Source organism: Tursiops truncatus, chromosome 19 (assembly GCF_011762595.2).
Source record: "Tursiops truncatus isolate mTurTru1 chromosome 19, mTurTru1.mat.Y, whole genome shotgun sequence".
Classification (NCBI taxonomy): domain Eukaryota; kingdom Metazoa; phylum Chordata; class Mammalia; order Artiodactyla; family Delphinidae; genus Tursiops; species Tursiops truncatus.
Genome location: NC_047052.1, coordinates 36,749,776 through 36,770,616, shown reverse-complemented (window position 1 = coordinate 36,770,616; position 20,841 = coordinate 36,749,776). Strand labels below are relative to the sequence as shown.

The 20,841-nt window shown below is 38.9% G+C and overlaps 1 long non-coding RNA gene across 1 annotated transcript in view; it reads right to left on the bottom strand.

Moving 5' to 3' along the window:
- Window positions 1-893: 893 nt before the first annotated feature.
- Window positions 894-20,841, bottom strand: part of LOC141277131 (uncharacterized) — a 39,977-nt gene continuing 20,029 nt past the window's right edge. Inside the window, exon 2 of the long non-coding RNA XR_012327913.1 lies at window positions 894-1,148. This is a non-coding gene — a long non-coding RNA (uncharacterized lncRNA). The remainder of the gene's footprint in view (window positions 1,149-20,841) is intronic.

Genomic DNA, 20,841 nt, shown 5'->3' with positions numbered 1-20,841 from the left:
AAAGTAAGTTCATCAGACATAAAGAAAATGTTACCAGAAAGAAATTTCAAAGAGCATAAAGAAGAGCAACAGAAATTGAAAATATCTGAAGAAGTAGGGTAACATATTCTCTTGAGTTCTCTAAAATAAGTTTTATGGTTGAAGATAAAACAACATTTTATAATGGAGTTTTCAAAGAGTGTAGAAACATAAGAAAACTACAACATAAAGGAGGTGAAGAGACCTATATAGTAGTAAGATTTATACATTCCAAATGAAGTGTTAAAATATTGAGTCTACATAGATTGTGAAAAATTAAACGTATATTGTAATCCCTAGAGCTACCACATTAAAAAAAAATACAACATATAGTCAAAAATACAATACAAAAAATAGAATAAAAATTGTTTAAATAACCAAAAAGAAGACAGGAAAGGGGAAACACAGGGAAGATAAACAGAGGGAACAAACAAAAAACAAAGAATAAAATGATAGACCTAAATTCAAACATATCAATAGTTACATTAAAGGTAAATGATCTAAGCATACCAAATAAAAGACAGATTGTCAGAATGCATTTTTTAAAAATATATAATCCAATTATATGTTATCTATAAGGATCTTCCTTCAAACATAATGATATCATCAGTACGTTAAAAGTTAAATAATGGAGAACTTCCCTGGTGGTGCAGTGGTTAAGAATCCACCTGCCAATGCAGGGGACACGGGTGTGAGCCCTGGTCTGGGAAGATCCCACATGCCATGGAGCAATTAATCCCATTCACAACAACAACTGAGCCTGCATGCCACAACTACTGAAGCCATGCACCTAGAGCCCACATTCCACAACAAAGAGAAGCCCCCACTCGCCACAACTAGAGAAAGCCCACATGCAGCAATGAAGACACAACACAGCCAAAAATAAATAAATTTTAAAAGTTAAATAATGGAAAAAGATATACAGAGCAAACACTAATCAAAAGAAAGTGGGCTTCCCTGGTGGCGCAGTGGTTGGGAGTCTGCCTGCCGATGCAGGGTACACGGGTTCGTGCCCCGGTCCGGGAAGATCCCACATGCCGCGGAGCGGCTGGGCCCGTGAGCCATGGCCGCTGAGCCTGCGCGTCCGGAGCCTCCGCAACGGGAGAGGCCACAACAGTGAGGCCCGCATACTGCAAAAAAAAAAAAAAGAAAGAAAGAAAGCTGGAGTGAGTATATTAATATCAAACAAGGTAGAATTCAGATCAAAGTAAATCACCAAGTCTTTATATAACGATAGAGGGACATTATAAAATCATAAAAGGGTCAATTTACCAAGAAGCCATAAATATCCAAATGTGCATGAACCTAACAACAGAGCTACAAAATACCTGCACTGAAAAATCATTTTTTTGACAGATTGAACGTCTTCAAAATTCAAAAAAATATTTTAACTCTGAAAAGGATACTATTAAGAGAATGGGAAAAAAAGGCTAAGTAGTGGGGGAAATATTTGCAAGTTACATGTTCAACCAAGAACATATATCCAGAATATATAAAGAAATCTCAAAGTTCATCAATAAGAAAACAACTCTATTTAAAAATTGGTGAAAACTTGAACAAACACCATACCAAAGAGGATTTAAGGAAAGCAAACAAGTATGTGAAAAGATGTTCAATGTCATTAGCCATTAGGAATTGCAAGTCAAAACCATGATGAGGTACCACTGCAAACCTATTAAAATAGTTAAATAAAAAATAATGACAACACCAAGTAATGCAAAGATACAGAGCAATCAGTATATTTAAATATTGCTTGCGGAAATGCAAAATGGTACAGCTAATCTGGAAAACAGTCTGTCAGTTTCTTGTTGAGCTAAACATACATTTATCATATGACTCTTCAATTCTATGGCTAGGTATTTACTCTAGAAAAATGGAAATTTATGTTCATACAAAAATCTGTATACAAATGTTTATAGAAGCTCTAGTCATAATTACTAACTGGAAATATCCTTCAATGGATGAATTGTTATATAAATGAGCCAAAGATGGCCTCTGCATTTTGTCCCCTAGGTCAGGGGTCCCCAACCCCCGGGCCACGGACCGCTACTAGTCCATGGCTTGTTAGGAACCATGCCACACAACAGGAGGTGAACAGTGGGCGGGTGAGCGAGCAAAGCTTCATCTGTATTTACAGCTGCTCCCCATCACTCGCATTACCGCCTGAGCTCCACCTCCTGTCAGATCAGCGGCACATTAGATTCTCATAGGAGCGCAAACCCCTACTGTGAACTCTGCATGCATGCAAGGGATCTAGGTTGCGCACTGCTTGTGAGAATCTAATGCCTGATGATCTGAGGTGGAGCTGAGGCAGTGATGCTAGCACTGGGGAGTGGCTGCAAATACAGAAAATCATTAGCAGAGAGGTTTGACTGAATAGAGACCATAATAAATCAATTGCTTGCAGACTCATACCAAAACCCTATCAGTGAGTGACAAATGAAAACAAGCTCAGGGCTCCCACTGATTCTGTATTATGGTGAGTTGTACAATTATTTCATTATATATTACAATGTAACAATAATAGAAATAATGTGCACAATAAATGTAATGCACGTGAATCATCCTGAAACCATGCCCCTGCCCCAGTCAGTGGAAAACCTGTCTTCCACGAAACCGGTCCCTGGTGCCAAAAAGGTTGGGGCCCTAGGTTGTTTATTTCCTTATTGAAGGTTGAGACCAGTTAGTTCAAAAGCCTACCTGCACCAAACTCAAATGTATACACATCCAATTATTTTAAAAATACCTCAAACAGGGCTTCCCTGGTTGCGCAGTGGTTGAGAGTCCGCCTGCCGATGCAGGGGACACGGGTTCGTGCCCTGGTCCGGGAAGATTCCACATGCCGCGGAGCGGCTGGTCCCGTGAGCCATGGCCGCTGAGCCGGCGCGTCCGCAGCCTGTGCTCCACAAAGGGAGAGGCCACAACAGTGAGAGGCCCGCGTACCGCAAAAAAAAAAAAAAAAAAAAAAAAAAAAAACACCTCAAACAAGCAAATTCTTAGCCACTTAGAGTCTGCTTTGAATACCCTACAAAACCTCACCCAACGGATGTTAACGATTAATATGACAGTGCCCTTCATGAGGCCCAGGCTGCTCCAGCCCTTCTGGGTTCTCTGACTCAGAGACTCCCTGCCATGCTGCTGAGCAACTTTATCTAGACACGTTAAGTCCTCTCTCTGGCCCCTTCTCCCCTGGGAGTTCTCTTGCCCTCCTCACTTTCTAGATGGTGGCCCCTCACTGTAAGCTTCTGGACAATCTCATGTTGTGAGACTATCTCATGCAACCTTGTTAAAGCACCACCTAATGAAGCTTGTGTATTACTGCCCCTCATGCTCAGATCTTTCTCCTAGCTTGGCCCCCATATACCCAGAACCCTCTATGTGAATATGAATGGATATGAAAACTGTGGCACATTCATATAATTGAATACTACTTAGCAATAAAAGTAACAAACTATTGATGCATGCAACAATTTGAATGCTGAGTGCAAGAAGTCAGTATCAAAAGGTCACATACTACAGAGTTCATGTATAGGATAGCCACCAAAAGGCAAAACTATAGTGATAGAGACAAATCAGTAGTTGCCAAGGGTTAGGGATGGGGAGGGTATGACTGTAAAGGAACAACACAAGGAAAGTTTTTGGAACTATCTTGAATCTTGACCATGGTGATGGATACACAAATCTGCAGTGGTGTTAACACTGGTAGATCTGTACACCAAAGGAATGTGTCAATTCCAAAGGAGGCAAGAATATACAAAGGAGAAAATACAGTCTCTTCAATAAGTAGTGCTGGGAAAACTGGACAGTTACATGTAAGAGAATGAAATTACAACATTCTCTAACACCACACACAAAAATAACGCAGAATCGATTGAAGACCTAAACATAAGACTGGAAACCATAAAAATCCTAGAAGAAAACATAGACAGAACACTCTTTGAAATAAATCATAGCAATATTTTTTTGGATTTGCCTCCTAAAGCAAGGAAATAAAAGCAAAAAGAAAGCAAATAAAACCTAAAACTAAACTTAAAATCTTTTGCACAGCAAAGGAAACCATCAACAAAACAAAGAGACAACCTACGGAATGGGAGAACATATTTGCAAATGGTATGACAGATAAGGGGTTAATAATCCAAAATACTTTAACAGCTCACACAACTCAACATCAAAAAAATAAACAACCTGGTTAAAAACATGGGGAGAAGACACTTTTCCAAAGACATACAGGTAGCCAACAGGCATATGAAAAGATGCTCAACATCTTTAATCATCAGATAAATGCAAATTAAAACCACAATGACATATCACCTCACACATATCAGAATGGCTATCATCAAAAAGAACACAGATAACAGATGTTAGTAAAGGGAAACCCTCCTACACTGTTGGTGGGAAAGTAAATTGGTGCAGCACTGTGGAAAACATGATGGAGGTTTCTCAAAAAAACAAAAATAGAGCTACCATATGACCCAGCAATTCCACTCCTGGATATATATTTGAAAAAAAACTAAAACACTCATTCAAAAGATACATGCACCCCAATTTTCATAGCAGGATTATTTACAGTTGCCAAGATATGGAAGCAACTTAAGTCCATCAACAGATGAATGGATAAAGAAAATGTGGTATACATATGCAATAGAATACTACTCAGCCATAAAAAAGAATGAAATTTTACCATTTGCAACAACATGGATGGACTTGGAGGATATTATGCTAATTGAAATGTCAGACAGAGAAAGACAAATACTATATGATATCACTTATATGTAGAATCTAAAAAAGAAAACAAAATAGTGAATATAACAAAAAAGAAACAGACTCACAGATATAGAAAACAAATCAGTGGTTACCAGTTGGGGGAGGGAAGGGGAGAGGGAAAATATAGGTGCAGGGGATTAAAAGGTACAAACTATTGTGTATAAAATAAGCCACAAGAATATAATGTACAACACAGGGAATATAGCCAATATTTTATAATAACTATAAATGGAGCATAACCTTTAAAAATTATGAATCACCATATTGTACCCCTGTAACTAATATAATATACATCAACTATACCTCAGTACAAAAATTTAAAATTAAAAACATAATAAAATGTATGAAAAAGTATCAATTCTACTGTGTGTTAGTTTTAAAACTAATTTTTTAAATAATTGACTGTTTAAACCAAAAAGAATAACATTGTATTATATCATTTATTATGTGCACAGATGCATAATATATGCCACAATAGCATAAAGGACCATAAAAAAGGAATAGAGTTTTACTGTTGGAAAGTTCTTGTGTTTTATAGGTAGGGGTACAATATTTACTCTAAGTAGACTGCAATAAGTATGTATATACTAACACTTAGAACATACAGTGAGGTTTTAGCTAAAATATCAACAGATAAAATGAAACACTAGAAAATATTTGATTAATCCATATGAAGGAAAGAAGGAAGAACAACAAATATACAAAACCAGTTGCAATAACTAGAAAAGCAAACAGCAAGCTGATACACTTAAACCCAACCATATCAGTAATTACATTTAATGTAAATGTACTGAACCTTCCAAGTAAAATGCAGTAATAGACAAGATATAAAATGCAACATCCAACCCTATTCTATCTAGAAGTGACATACTTTATACACAAAACCACAGATTATTTGTAAGTGGTAAGATGTAAACAGATATTCAATGCAAATAATAAACCTGAGAAAATTGTTGTGACTATATGCCTATCAAAGTAACCTCAAAACAAAGAAAATTACCAAAGAGAATGAAGGACATTTCACAATGATTAAATGGTCAATTCATCAGGAAGACATAATATCCTAAATATATATGCACTTAATAGACCTTCAAAGTATATGAAAAAACTACTGACAGAACTAAAGGGAAAAATAGACAAATCCATGATCGTGGTTGGAGAATTTAACACTTTTTCTATAATTGATATGACAATTATATAACTTGATAAAACACCAGAAGATTTAAACAAATTAACAATTGACTGATTAACAATAAATATGACAACCATAAACTGCAAAATATATCTTGTTTATGTGCATATGAAACACTCACTTGGATACAATATGCTAGGACATAAAATGTCTCAATGGGTTAAAAGGGTTGAAATCATATCAGTATGTTCTCTAACCACAAAAGAATTAAATTAGAAATCAATAGGATTAAGAGATCAAAAAAATGTACCAAATATTTGGAAATTAAACAAATACTTCTAACTAATGCATGAGTCAAAGAAAGAATCTCAAGGGAAATTGTCAAAACCTGTGAAGGGTCTGAGCTTTTTATCCTACTTGCAAGCTAACAAGTTAGCCTGCCACAGTTTCATGCATGCTGGCAGAAGACACAATACTCCTCAGTTAGAGACAAAGGAATAACAAGCAGCATGAACTTCCCATTCACCTATGCACCCCTTGTCCCTCCAGTCCCATGGGGGAAATGTGGAACAGCCCAAATGGATGCTATACACACAGTGATTTTCTGTGATACTTGAGGAACCCTGAGCTTAGAAAACCCTGCAAGCAAACCTGTCCAACTTTTCCTCAGAGGGAGTTATTTTTACTATATTAGACAACAAACATTTCCTCTGCTGCAGAGAGATGCTATCTCTATTTTCTAAGGCTAATTGCTGTTCAGACATCCTGCCAATGCTTCTATATCCAAGATGTACAGATATGCAAGACAACCATAGAGAAGTGTATGAGAAATAGAAATTCTAAAATATTTAAAACTGAATACTTATGAAAATAAGGCATATGAAATTTTGCAAGATGCAGCTGAAGCAGTTCTTTGAGGGGAATGTATAGGTTTCAATGCTTATATTAGCAAAGAAGATGGGCTTTGAAACAGTTATCTAAGCTTCCACTTTAAAAAGCTAGAAAAAGGAAAGCAAATTAAATCCAAAGTAAGTGGAAATTCTTATATTTTACATGTAGTGATGTATTTATAAGAAGTAGTGAATAGGGCTTCCGGGAAGATGGCGGAAGAGTAAGACACGGAGATCACCTTCCTCCCCACTGATACACCAGAAATACATCTACACGTGGAACAGCTCCTACAGAACACCTACTGAATGCTGGCAGAAGACCTCAGACCTCCCAAAAGGCAAGCAACCCCCCCACATACCTGGGTAGGGCAAAAGAAAAAAGAATAAACAGAGACAGAAGAATAGGGATGGGACCTGCACCAGTGGGAGGGAGCTGTGAAGGAGGAAATGTTTCCACACACTAGGAAGCCCCTTCGCAGGCGGAGACTGCGGATGGCGGAGGGGGAAAGCTTCGGGGCCACGAAGGACAGCGCAGCCACAGGGGTGCGGAGGGCAAAGCGGAGAGATTCCCGCACAGAGGATCAGGGCCGACCGGCACTCACCAGCCCGAGACGTTTGTCGGCTCCCCCGCCGGGGCAGGCGGGGCTGGGAATTGAGGCTCGGGCTTCAGTCGGAGCGCCGGGAGAGGACTAGGGTTGGTGGCGTGAACACAGCCTGCAGGGAGTTAGTGCGCCACAGCTGGCCGGGAGGGAGTCCGGGAAAAAGTCTGGATCTGCCGAAAAGGCAAGAGACTTTTTCTTACCTCTTTGTTTCCTGGTGCTCGAGGAGAGGGGATTAAGAGCGCTGCTTAAAGGAGCTCCAGAGACGGGCGCCAGCCGCGGCTAAAAGCACGGACCCCAAAGACGGGCATGAGACGCTAAGGCTGCTGCTGCCACCACCAAGAAGCCTGTGTGCGAGCACAGGTCACTATCCACACTCCGCTTCTGGGGAGCCTGTGCAGCCCGCCACTGCCAGGGTCCCGGGATCCAGGGTCAACTCCTCCGGGAGAACGCACGGCGCGCCTCAGGCTGGTGCAACATCACGCAGGCCTCTGCCGCCGCAGGCTCACCCCGCACTCCGTGCCCCTCCCTCCCCCTGGCCTGAGTGAACCAGAGCCCCCGAATCAGCGCCTCCTTTAACCCCGTCCTGTCTGAGCGAAGAACAGACGCCCTCCGGCGACCTACACGCAGAGGCGGGGCCAAATACAAAGCTGAGCCCCTGGGAGCTGTGAGAACAAAGAGGAGAAAGGGATATCTCTCCCAGCAGCCTCAGAAGCCGCGGATTAAAGCTCCACAATCAACTTGATGTACCCTGCATCTGTGGAATACATGAATAGACAACGAATCATCCCAAATTAAGGAGGTGGACTTTGAGAGCAACATTTATTATTTTTTCCCTTTTTCCTCTTTTGGTGAGTGTGTATGTGTATGCTTCTGTGTGAGATTTTGTCTGTATAGCTTTGCTTTCACCATTTGTCCAAGGGTTCTATCCGTCCATTTTTTAAAAAAATTTTTTTTTCTTAATAATTATTTTTTATTTTAATAACTTTATTTTACTTTATCTTCTTTCTTTCTTTCCTTCCTTCCCTCCTTTAGACAACAAATCATCCCAAATTGAGGAGGTGGACTTTGAGAGCAAGATTTATGATTTTTTCCCCTTTTCCTCTTTTTGTGAGTGTGTATGTGTATGCTTCTGTGTGAGATTTTGTCTGTATAGCTTTGCTTCCACCATTTGTCCTAGGGTTCTATCCGTCCGTTTTTTTTTTCTCTTAATAATTATTTTTTTATTTTAATAACTTTATTGTATTTTATCTTACTTTATTTTATTTTATCTCCTTTCTTTTTTTCCTTCCTTCCCTCCTTCCTTCCTTCCTTCCTCCCTCCATCCCTCCCTAATTTCTTTCTTTCTCTCTTTCTACTTTTACTAATTCTTTCTTTCTACTTTTTCTCCCTTTTATTCTGAGCCGTGTGGATGAAAGGCTCTTCATGCAGCAGCCAGGAGTCAGTGCTGTGCCTCTGAGGAGGGAGAGCCAACTTCAGGACACTGGTCCACAAGAGACCTCCCAGCTCCACATAATATCAAATGGCAAAAATCTCCCAGAGATCTCCATCTCAACACCAGCACCCAGCTTCACTCAACGACCAGCAAACTACAGTGCATAACATCCTATGCCAAACAACTAGCAAGACAGGAACACAACCCCACTCATTAGCAGAGAGGCTGCCTAAAATCATAATAAGTCCACAGACACTCCAAAACACACCACCAGACGTGGACCTGCCCACCAGAAAGACAAGATCCAGCCTCATCCACCAGAACACAGACACTAGTCCCCTCCACCAGGAAGCCTACACAACCCACTTAACCAACCCTATCCACTGAGGACAGACACCAAAAACAACGGGAACTACGAACCTGCAGCCTGCAAAAAGGAGACCCCAAACACAGAAAGATAAGCAAATTGAGAAGACAGAAAAACACAACAGCAGATGAAGGAGCAAGAGAAAAACCCACCAGACCTAACAAATGAAGAGGAAATAGGCAGCCTACCTGAAAAAGAATTCACAATAATGATAGTAAAGATGATCCAAAATCTTGGAAATAGAATAGACAAAATGCAAGAAACATTTAACAAGGACCTAGAAGAACTAAAGATGAAACAAACAATAATGAACAACACAATAAATGAAATGAAAAATACTCTAGATGGGATCAATAGCAGAATAACTGAGGCAGAAGAATGGATAAGTGACCTGGAAGATAAAATAGTGGAAATAACTATTGCAGAGCAGAATAAACAAAAAAGAAAGAAAAGAACTGAGGACAGTATCAGAGACCTCTGGGACAACATCAAATGCACCAACATTCGAATTATAGGGTTCCAGAAGAAGAAGAGAAAAAGAAAGGGACTGAGAAAATATTTAAAGAGATTATAGTTGAAAACTTCCCTAATATGGGAAAGGAAATAGTTAATCAAGTCCAGGAAGCACAGAGAGTCCCATACAGTATAACTCCGAGGAGAAATACATGAAGACACATATTAATCAAAGTGTCAAAAATTAAATACAAAGAAAACATATTAAAAGCAGCAAGGGAAAAACAACAAATAACACAGAAGGGAATTCCCATAAGGTTAACAGCTGATCTTTCAGCAGAAACTCTGCAAGCCTGGAGGGACTGGCAGGACATATTTAAAGTGATGAAGGAGAAAAACCTGCAACCAAGATTACTCTACCCTACAAGGATCTCATTCAGATTTGATGGAGAAAGTAAAACCTTTACAGACAAGCAAAAGCTGAGAGAGTTCAGCACCACCAAACCAGCTTTACAACAACTGCTAAAGGAACTTCTCTAGGCAAGAAACACAAGAGAAGGAAAAGATGTACAATAACGAACCCAAAACAATTAAGAAAATGGGAATAGGAGCATACATATCGATAATTACCTTAAATGTAAATGGACTAAATGCTCCCACCAAAAGACACAGATTGGCTAAATGGATACAAAAACAAGACCCATATATTTGCTGTCTACAAGAGACCCACTTCAGACCTAGAGACACATATAGACTGAAAGTGAGGGGATGGAAAAAGATATTTCATGCAAATGGAAACCAAAAGAAAGCTGGAGTAGCAATTCTCATATCAGACAAAATAGACTTTAAAATAAGGACTATTAAAAGAGACAAAGAAGGACACTACATAATGATCAAGGGATCGATCCAAGAAGAAGATATAACAATTGTAAATATTTATGCATCCAACGTAGGAGCACCTCAATACATAAGGCAAATACTAACAGCCATAAAAGGGGAAATCAACAGTAACACATTCATAGTAGGGGACTTTAACTCCCCACTTTCACCAATGGACAGATCATCCAAGATGAAAATAAATAAGGAGACATAAGCTTTAAATGATACATTAAACAAGGTGGACTTAATTGATATTTATAGGACATTCCATCCATAAACAACAGAATACACATTTTTCTCAAGTGCTCATGGAACATTCTCCAAGGTAGATCATATCTTGGGTCACAAATCAAGCCTTGGTAAATTTAAGAAAATTGAAATTATATCAATTATCTTTTCCGACCACAACACTATGCGACTAGATATCAATTACAGGAAAAGATCATTAAAAAATACAGACACATGGAGGCTAAACAATACACTACTTAATAACGAAGTGATCACTGAAGAAATCACAGAGGAAATCAAAAAATACCTAGAAACAAATGACAATGGAGACATGACAACCCAAAATCTATGGGATACAGCAAAAGCAGTTCTAAGAGGGAAGTTTATAGCAATACAATCCTACCTTAAGAAACAGGAAACATCTTGAATAAACAACCTAACCTTGCACCTAAAGCAATTAAAGAAAGAAGAACAAAAAAACCCAAAAGTTAGCCAAAGGAAAGAAATCATAAAAATCAGACCAGAAGTAAATGAAAAAGAAATGAAGGAAACGATAACAGAGATCAAGAAAACTAAAAGCTGGTTCTTTGAGAAGATAAACAAAACTGATAAACCATTAGCCAGACTCAACAAAAAAAACGGGAGAAAACTCAAATCAATAGAATTAGAAATGAAAAAGGAGAAGTAACAACTGACTCTGCAGTAGTACAAAAGATCATGAGAGATTACTACAAGCAACTCTATGCCAATAAAATGGACAACCTGGAAGAAATGGACAAATTCTTAGAAATGCACAACCTGCCAAAACTGAATCAGGAAGAAATAGAAAATATGAACAGACGAATCACAAGCAATGAAATTGAAACTGTGATTAAAAATCTTCCAACAAACAAAAGCCCAGGACCCGATGGCTTCACAGGAGAATTCTATCAAACATTTAGAGAAGAGATAACACCTATCCTTCCCAAAATCTTCCAAAATATAGCAGAGGGAGGAACACTCCCAAAGCCATTCTACGAGGCCACCATCACCCTGATACCAAAACCAGACAAGGATGTCACAAAGAAAGAAAACTACAGGCCAATATCACTGATGAACATAGATGCAAAAATCCTCAACAAAATAGTAGCAAACAGAATCCAACAGCACATTAAAGGATCATACACCATGTCAAGTGGGGTTTATTCCAGGAATGCAAGCATTCTTCAATATACGCAAATCAATCAACGTGATACACCATATTAACAAATTGAAAGAGAAAAACCATATGATCATCTGAATAGATGCAGAGAAACCTTTTGACAAAATTCAACACCCATTTATGATAAAAACCCTGCAGAAAGTTGGCATAGAGGGACGTTCCTCAACATAATAAAGGCCATATATGAAAAACCCACAGCCAACATCGTCCTCAATGGTGAAAAATGAAAGCATTTCCACTAAGATCAGGAACAAGACAAGGTTGCCCACTCTCACCACTCTTATTCAACATAGTTTTGGAAGTTTTAGCCACAGCAATCAGAGAAGAAATGGAAATAAAAGGAATCCAAATTGGAAAAGAAGAAGTAAAGCTGTCACTGTTTGCAGATGACATGATACTATACATAGAGAATCCTAAAGATGCTACCAGAAAACTCCTAGAGCTAATCAATGAATTTGGTAAAGTAGCAGGATACAAAATTAATGCACAGAAATCTCTGGCATTCCTATACACTAATGATGAAAATCTGAAAGTGAAATCAAGAAAACACTCCCATTTACCACTGCAACAAAAAGAATAAAATATCTAGGAATAAACGTACCTAAGGACACAAAAGACCTATATGCAGAAAATTATAAGACACTGGTGACAGAAATTAAAGATGATACAAATAGATGGAGAGATGTATCATGTTCTTGGATTGGAAGAATCAACATTGTGAAAATGACTCTGCTACCCAAAGCAATCTACAGATTCAGTGCAATCCCTATCAAACTACCACTGGCATTTTTCACAGAACTAGAACAAAAACTTTCACAATTTGTATGGAAACACAAAAGACCCCGAATAGCCAAAGCAATCTTGAGAACGAAAAACGGAGCTAGAGGAATCAGGCTCCCTGACTTCAGACTATACTACAAAGCTACAGTAATCAGGACAGTATTGTACTGGCACAAAAACAGAAAGATAGATCAATGGAACAGGATAGAAAGCCCAGAGAAAAACCCACGCACATATGGTCACCTTATCTTTGTTAAAGGAGGCAGGAATGTACAGTGGAGAAAGGACAGCCTCTTCAATAAGTGGTGCTGGGAAAACTGGACAGGTACATGAAAAAGTATGAGATTAGATCACTCCCTAACACCATATACAAAAATAACCTCAAAATGGATTAAAGACCTAAATGTAAGGCCAGAAACTATCAAACTCAGAGGAAAACATAGGCAGAACACTCTTGGACATAAATCACAGCAAGATCTTTTTTGACCCACCTCCTAGAGAAATGCAAATAAAAACAAAAATAAACAAATGGGACCTAATGAAACTTCAATGCTTTTGCACAGCAAAGGAAAACATAAACAAGATCAAAAGACAACCCTCAGAATGGGAGAAAATATTTTCAAATGAAGCAACTGATAAAGTATTAATCTCCAAAATATATAAGCAGCTCATGCAGCTCAATAACAAAAAACCAAACAACCCAATCCAAAAATGGACAGAAGACCTAAATAGACATTTCTCCAAAGAAGATATACAGACTGCCAACAAACATGAAAGAATGCTCAACATCTTTAATCATTAGAGAAATGCAAATCAAAACTACAATGAGATATCATCTCACACCAGTCAGAATGGCCATCATCAAAAAATCTAGAAACAATAAATGCTGTAGAGGGTGTGGAGAAAAGGTAACCCTCTTGCACTGCTGGTGGGAATGTGAATTGATACAGCCAAGTATGGAGGTTTCTTAAAAAACTACAAATAGAACTACCATATGACCCAGCAATCCCACTACTGGGCATATAACCTGAAAAAACCATAATTCAAAAAGAGTCATGTACCAAAATGTTCATTGCAGCTCTATTTACAATAGCCCGGAGATGGAAACAACCTAAGTGTCCATCATCAGATGAATGGATAAAGGTGATGTGGCACATATATACAATGGAATATTACTCAGCCATAAAAAGAAATGAAATTGAGCTATTTGTAATGAGGTGGATAGACCTAGTGTCTGTCATACAGAGTGGAGTACGTCAGAAAGAGAAAGACAAATACCATATGCTAACACATATATATGGAATTTTAGGGAAAAAAATGTCATGAAGAACCTAGGAGTAAGACATTAATAACGACACAGAGCTACTAGAGAATGGACTTCAGGATATGGGGAGGGGGAAGGGTAAGCTGTGACAAAGTGAGAGAGAGGCATGGACATATATACACTACCAAACGTAAGGTAGATAGCTAGTGGGAAGCAGCTGCATAGCACAGGGAGATCAGCTCGGTGCTTTGTGACCGCCTGAAGGGGTGGGATAGGGAGGGTGGGAGAGAGGGAGACGTAAAAGGGAAGAGATATGGGAACATATGTTTATGTATAACTGATTCACTTTGTTATGGAGCAGAAACTAACACACCATTGTAAAGCAATTATACTCCAATAAAGATGTAAAAGAAAAAAAACAAAAAAAAAACCCTGTTTAAAAAAAATGAAGTAGTGACTAAAAGGAAGGAAATAATGAAAATAGACAAAAATCAATATAATAGAAACACAATAAAGAAAATATAGTCAAAAGTTTAGTGTTTTTAAAGATTGATAATATTAATAAGGGACTTCCCTGTTGCTCCTGTGGATAAGACTCTGCACTCCCAATGCACGGGGCCTGGGTTCAATCCCTGGTCAGGGAACTAGATCCCACATGCATGCCGCAACTAGAGCTTCCATGCCAAAACTAAGAGTTCGCATGCCGCAACTAAAAAGATTCCGCATGCCACAACTAAAGATCCCATATGCCACAACTAAGACCTGGCGCAGCCAAAATAAATTAATTAATTAATTTAAAAAAAATAAGCTACAAGAATATATTTTGAAAAAATAAAATTAATAAACCCCAAGCAAGAAAAAAATAGAGAAAATAATTTACCAATATTGTAAATGAAAGAAGGGATATCATTGCTGATTCCTCAAATACTAAAAGCATATGGTAATGTCACAAGCAACTTTAGGTTAATAAATTTGACAACTTAAATGAAATGCAAAAGTTTCTTGAAAAACACAACTTTTCAAAATGTAAAAGGAAAGTAATAGAAATCTAAATAATCCTATATTTATTAGTTGAATACATTATCAAGAGAAAAAAACTATTGTGAAGAAAGCTCAGAAAACTGGGAATAAAACATAAATTCCTCAATCTGATAAAGAATATCTATGAAATACCTACATTGAAGTCATTTTTTACAGTGAAATATTAAATGCTCCTCCTTTAAGAATGGAGACAAGTCAAGGATATCTATTCTCACCACTCTTATTTAACATTGTCCTGAGAGTTCTATCCAGTTCAATAAGGCAAAGAAAAGAAGTAAAATCATAAAAATTGAAAAGGAATAAGTAAAATTGTCTTTATTCATAAACAATATGATTGTTTCCTTAGAGAAATCTAAGTAATCTGCAAAAAAAAAATTAGTAAGATCACAGGATACAAGGTATCCTTATTATACAAAAATAAATAGTATTTCTCAACTGAAAAATAATTTTCTAAAAAATCCATTTGTAATAACATCAAAAAAATAAAGGAGTAAATTTAACAAAAGACATGCAAAAGCACTGAAAACTAAGAACATTGCTGAGAGAAGTTAATGAAATTTTAAATAAATGGAGAGATATGAAACAGCCATTGATTGGAGGATTCATATTGTTAATATGTCAATTCTCTATAAATTTCTCTACAGAATTGATGCAATACAAATCAGAATCTCAACAGGAACTTTTATAGAAATTAACAAGTTGATCCTAAAACGTATATAAAGGACCTAGAATAACCAAAACAATCTTGAATGAGAACAAATTTGGAGGACTCTCAGTAACTGATTTCAAAACTTATCATAAAACATACAGCAAGGGCTTTCCTGGTGGTGCAGTGGTTGGGAGTCCGCCTGCCGATGCAGGGGACACGGGTTCGTGCCCCCGTCCGGGAGGATCCCGCTTGCTACAGAGCGGCTGGGCCCGTGAGCCACAACTACTGGGTCCACGCACCACAACTACAGGAGCCCGCGCACCTGGAGCCCGTGCTCCACAACGGGAGAGGCCACCGCAATGAGAAGCCCGCACACCCGCAACGAGGAGTGGCCCCCATTCGCCGCAACTAGGGAAAGCCCGCGCGCAGCACCGAAGACACAACTCAGCCAAAAATAAATAAATACATACATTAAAAAAAAAAATACAGCAAAAAAAACAATGTGATACTTGCATAAGGATAAACAAATAGATCTACAGAAAAGACTAGAGAATCCAGAAGGTGTATATTTGATTTGTTTAGTTTTCAATAAAGTACCAAGGCAATTCAATAGGGAAATGAAATCCTTCCATAAAGAGTGCTGGAAAGCTGGATAAACATATAGACAGAAAAAAACAGAATTTTGGTCTCTACCTCAAGACAAACATTTTTCTACACAAAAATTAATACATGTTTTATCATAGCCTAAACATAAAAATTAAAACTATAAACCTTTTAGAAGAAACATAGGATAATATCTTCAAGACAAAGATTTACTAGGGAGAACCCAAAAAGTATGTGCCTTAATAAAAAATACTGATTAATTGGACTTCATTAAAATTAAAAATTTCTGTTCTTAAAAAGACTCCACTGTAAAGCAATTATACTCCAATAAAGATGTTAAAAAATTAAATAAATAAAATAAAAAATATACAAAAGAAAAAAAAAACACCACTAAGAAAATGAAAAAGCAAGTCATAGACTGAGAGAAAATATTTACAATACATATATTAAATGACTTATATCCAGGTTAAAGAACTCCCAATAATCAATAAGAAGAAGAAAAACAATCCAATTTTAAAATGAGCAAAGACCTGAACAGATGCTTCACAAAAGAAGATATGTGAATGGCAAATAGATGCTTGAAAAGGTGCCTAACATCCTTAATCAACAGGGACATTCAAATCAAAACAATGAGATGCCACAACATAGCACAAGAATGACTAAAATTAAGTGGTTGGCTAGAATGTAGAGAAACTGAAACATTTCACTCCCACATTGCCGATGGGAAATGAAAACTTATGTTCATAAAAAGACTTGTACAAGAATTTTATTTATAATAAAAACTGGAAGCAACCTAAATATTCATCCTTAGGAGAATCGATTAACAAACTGTGGAGTACTCATACTATGGAATACTACTTTGGTATTTCACTTCAGTAAATTAAATATCAACGATTGACACATGCAATAATCTGGGTGAATCTCCAAAACAATATGCTGAGTGAAAGAAGCCTGACACAGAAGAATATATACCATATGATTCCAGAATATGAAAGTCAAGAGCAGACAAAAAGAACCTATGGTAATAGAAATCAGGACAGTGGCTTCCAATGAGGGAGCAGATTGATAGAAGGGGACCTGAGGAACTTTGGGGGATGATGTAAATGTTTTATTGTTGAGTGAGTGTTAGTTCCATGGCTCTATACATTTATCAAAACTCAGCAAATTATATACCTAAGATCTATTTCATTATAGTGAAAATTCACTTCAGTTTTACAAATAAAGTAAATAAACTAAAGAAATGAGAAAAGGACATCCAAGTCTTACAACCTAACCTGCCAATCTTACTACTGTCACCTAAAATCCACCATAAAAGATTTTCTTTCAGTACGTTTTCTCCAGGGCAAAAAATGCAAAGTCTCTTGAAAGAGACTATTATACATCATTTGTATCTTAGTATGTACTATTTTATTTAAAGCTCTCTACATAGACCCTATAAATATATCTTCACTCTGCCCCCAGTGAGAAGGAGTGGACTTTAGGAAAGTCAAGTCCAAGAAAATTCACTGGACCATAGTATGAAGAAATGAATTTTTCCATGTGATGATGGAAGGGATTAAAGTTCTAAGTCCTTGTTTTAGTTATCTATGACTGTGTAACAAAGCACTCCAAAACTTCATGGCTTAAAACAGCAACAATTTATTATTTCTCATGATTCTGCAATCTAAGGAGAGCATAACTGGGTGGTTTTCTGTTCCATGAGGTGATGCTGGGGCTGGAATGTCCAACATGAATTCTTCACTCACTCACAGGTCTAGCACCTAAGCTGGGAGGGCTAGAATTGGAGACTGGCCTGTTGTCTCTTTCTTTCCATGTGGTCACTCAATATAATTAATCTGCCTTCCTCCTAGCATGACAGTCTTTTACACGAGGGCTGTCATACATGAGAGGGCTTCTTACACGAGAGCTAGCTTCCAAGAAAGAAGAAGCAAAAGCTACCAGTCCTTTGAAAGTCTAGGCCCAGAACTGGCACAATGTCACTTCTGCCACATTCTATTGGGCAAAGCAAGTCACAAGGCCAGCTCAGATTTAAGGAGGGGAGCCAGACACTACTTGATGTGAGGAGTGTCGTGTTTGTCCAGGGAGGGAAGGAGTTGATAGCAGTCATCCTTGGAGATGATCTGCCCCAGCACTTGCTGTAGGGGAGTGGAAAGGGCACTCTCTGAGGCTGATGCACAAGACCTCTAGAGCTGCTTCCACTTGGACAAAATGGGAGGACCAGACCAGTTCTAAACCTTAGGGAGAAAAGCTCTCCCTGCCTTGCCTGCCTTTCTTACCTGGCTTTTCCCTGGAACCATATGTCTCTACATTGAGTGGTTAATGGGCCTGGGCCCAGAAAGTGGGAAAAAGACACATAGGGCTGCACGTGGTAAAAGAAGCCACAGGGGATTGGGACCACTTTGGGATTTGGGCCAAAACTCCTCCTAAAAAGCTTACATTTGGCATGTCCTCTGATGTCTCAGGTACCCAAGGAACGGGGACTGTGCCAGAACAGAATTCTGGTGTGTAGAGATCCTGAGTCTCAGCCGTATGCCCCTAAGACCTCCCCACGACTGGACTGCTGTGAATGAAGGTTTCTGTGGATCAGCCTCTGTTTTTCAAGGTGGGTTGAATGGGGTGAGATGGAACGTGGCAACACCAGGTGCAGCAGAGGGCCATGGGGAGCATTCCTCTTTCTGATCCAGAGCAGAAGCTGAGTGATGGACCACCTCTAACACTGCATTCAGGGCAGTTTCCCTAGCTCTTAACTGGGGTGATTTTGACACCCCAGGGGACCTCTGCCAATGTCTGCAGTCACAGTTGGGAGGATGCTGCTGCATCTAGTGAGCATAGGCCAGGGACAGTGCTAAATATCCCATAGTGCACAAGACAGCTCCACAACAAAAATGTATCTGGTCCAAACAGCCAGCAGTGTTGAGGTTGAGAAGCTCTACGTGATCTTCACCTTCCCCTTTTGCCCTGACATAGCTGTGAGCGGGCTACTTAGAAAAGGGGGAAAGTACCGCAAATAAAAAGCACATTTATGCGTTTAGTCCAACAGAAAGACCCATAAAGACAGCTGGGCTTCTGCTTCATCCCCTCTCTTCTGTTTCCATTTTACCATCCCTTCCATCTGGGAACATTGTTTCCCCTATGCTCTGACGAGCAGCAAATGATTGTAACAGTGCTTGATCCTTGTTTACCTCCATTTCCCCTACCCCGCCTCCCCCGTCACCCGCACATTTTTTCCTCCCCAGTTAAAAGATCTGGTTCCCTGTGAAAACCGCAAGTGAGGCCAGGGCTGCATTAGTGATTGATTTTCACCCCTCCCAGCAAGCTGTGCTCTTTGACTTTGAGTGGGGGCTTTTCAGACAGATAGGCCGCAGTGTCCTTCCAGCACCATTTTGGGCAGCAAGGATCTTTGGTGGGCGATTTCTTTTTTCTTCTATTGCTCTGCTATTAGCACAGTAATAACGATCATAACATTTCCATCCTTTCAGAACTCTTACAGCAGATGACATCCGTGAAAGGGACTTGAGCTTCTGCCCATGACGTCTTTGTCATTTTGTTGAGCTCTGGGACAGCAGCAGCCCCACTGCTCATTAACACGCCGCTGGTAATGAGGTTTCACTGACACTTCTGGGAGCTTGATTTGTCAGAGGGCAGCAAACCTTGGCCTGGAGGACATGAGCCGAGCCCTGTCCTTTCCCTGATGTGACAATACTGGCGTTTTCCTGGCTGAGGGGGCATATTGCTCTCTCCCCAAGCCTGCACTGAATTCTCATCACTTGTGTGAATTATTCCAAATCATGCCCAGCCCTGGTGAAATAAGTTAGGCTACATTCATTTTTCAGAGTATTACACAGACATTAAATAAGATAAAGTGTATCTTTACTAGTAAGGTGTAAAATAACCAAGATATATGAAGTTCCACAAAAGATTTCATAACACCCTGCATAAATGATCTTGCTTATAAACATCCCCTATCATTAATATATTAATGTAGACATATAGAACATCTGGAGGTATATCATAAAAACTGTTGATAATGATGATCCTAGGACTGGAAAGGAGGTGGGGGAAGTGGTAGGGAAGTGTCCCTTTCTATGTCTGTATTGGACGTGTGTCAACTGCCCGTCCAGCATCCAGTCCACCTTCTGGTAAGCACCTCCAGCTCTCCCCTCTCCTCTTTCCTCTCCCCGCCTCTACCCTCTCCCCCACTGCCCTTATCCTCCTCACCCTCTTTCTGTCTTCTCATTTGAAAGTACCAAAAAGCCTTCTAATAATTTCATTAGTTTCACACACAAATGGTATTATAATCTAAACATTGTTGCTATTTAGCATACAACAAAATACAACAAAAATACAAATGATGAATACTTGTGAAAGCAGAAACAAGGTGAAAACGATAGAATAGCTGAGCTAGAAGGGACCTTGATTCTAGCACAACCCCCTGGTATGGAAGATGGCACAGCCTTCAATGAAATATTTTCCTTCATGTGGTCCCGGTGGCACAGAGTAAAGTGGCAAATTGGGCAGTCATCAGTCTAACGTAGAAA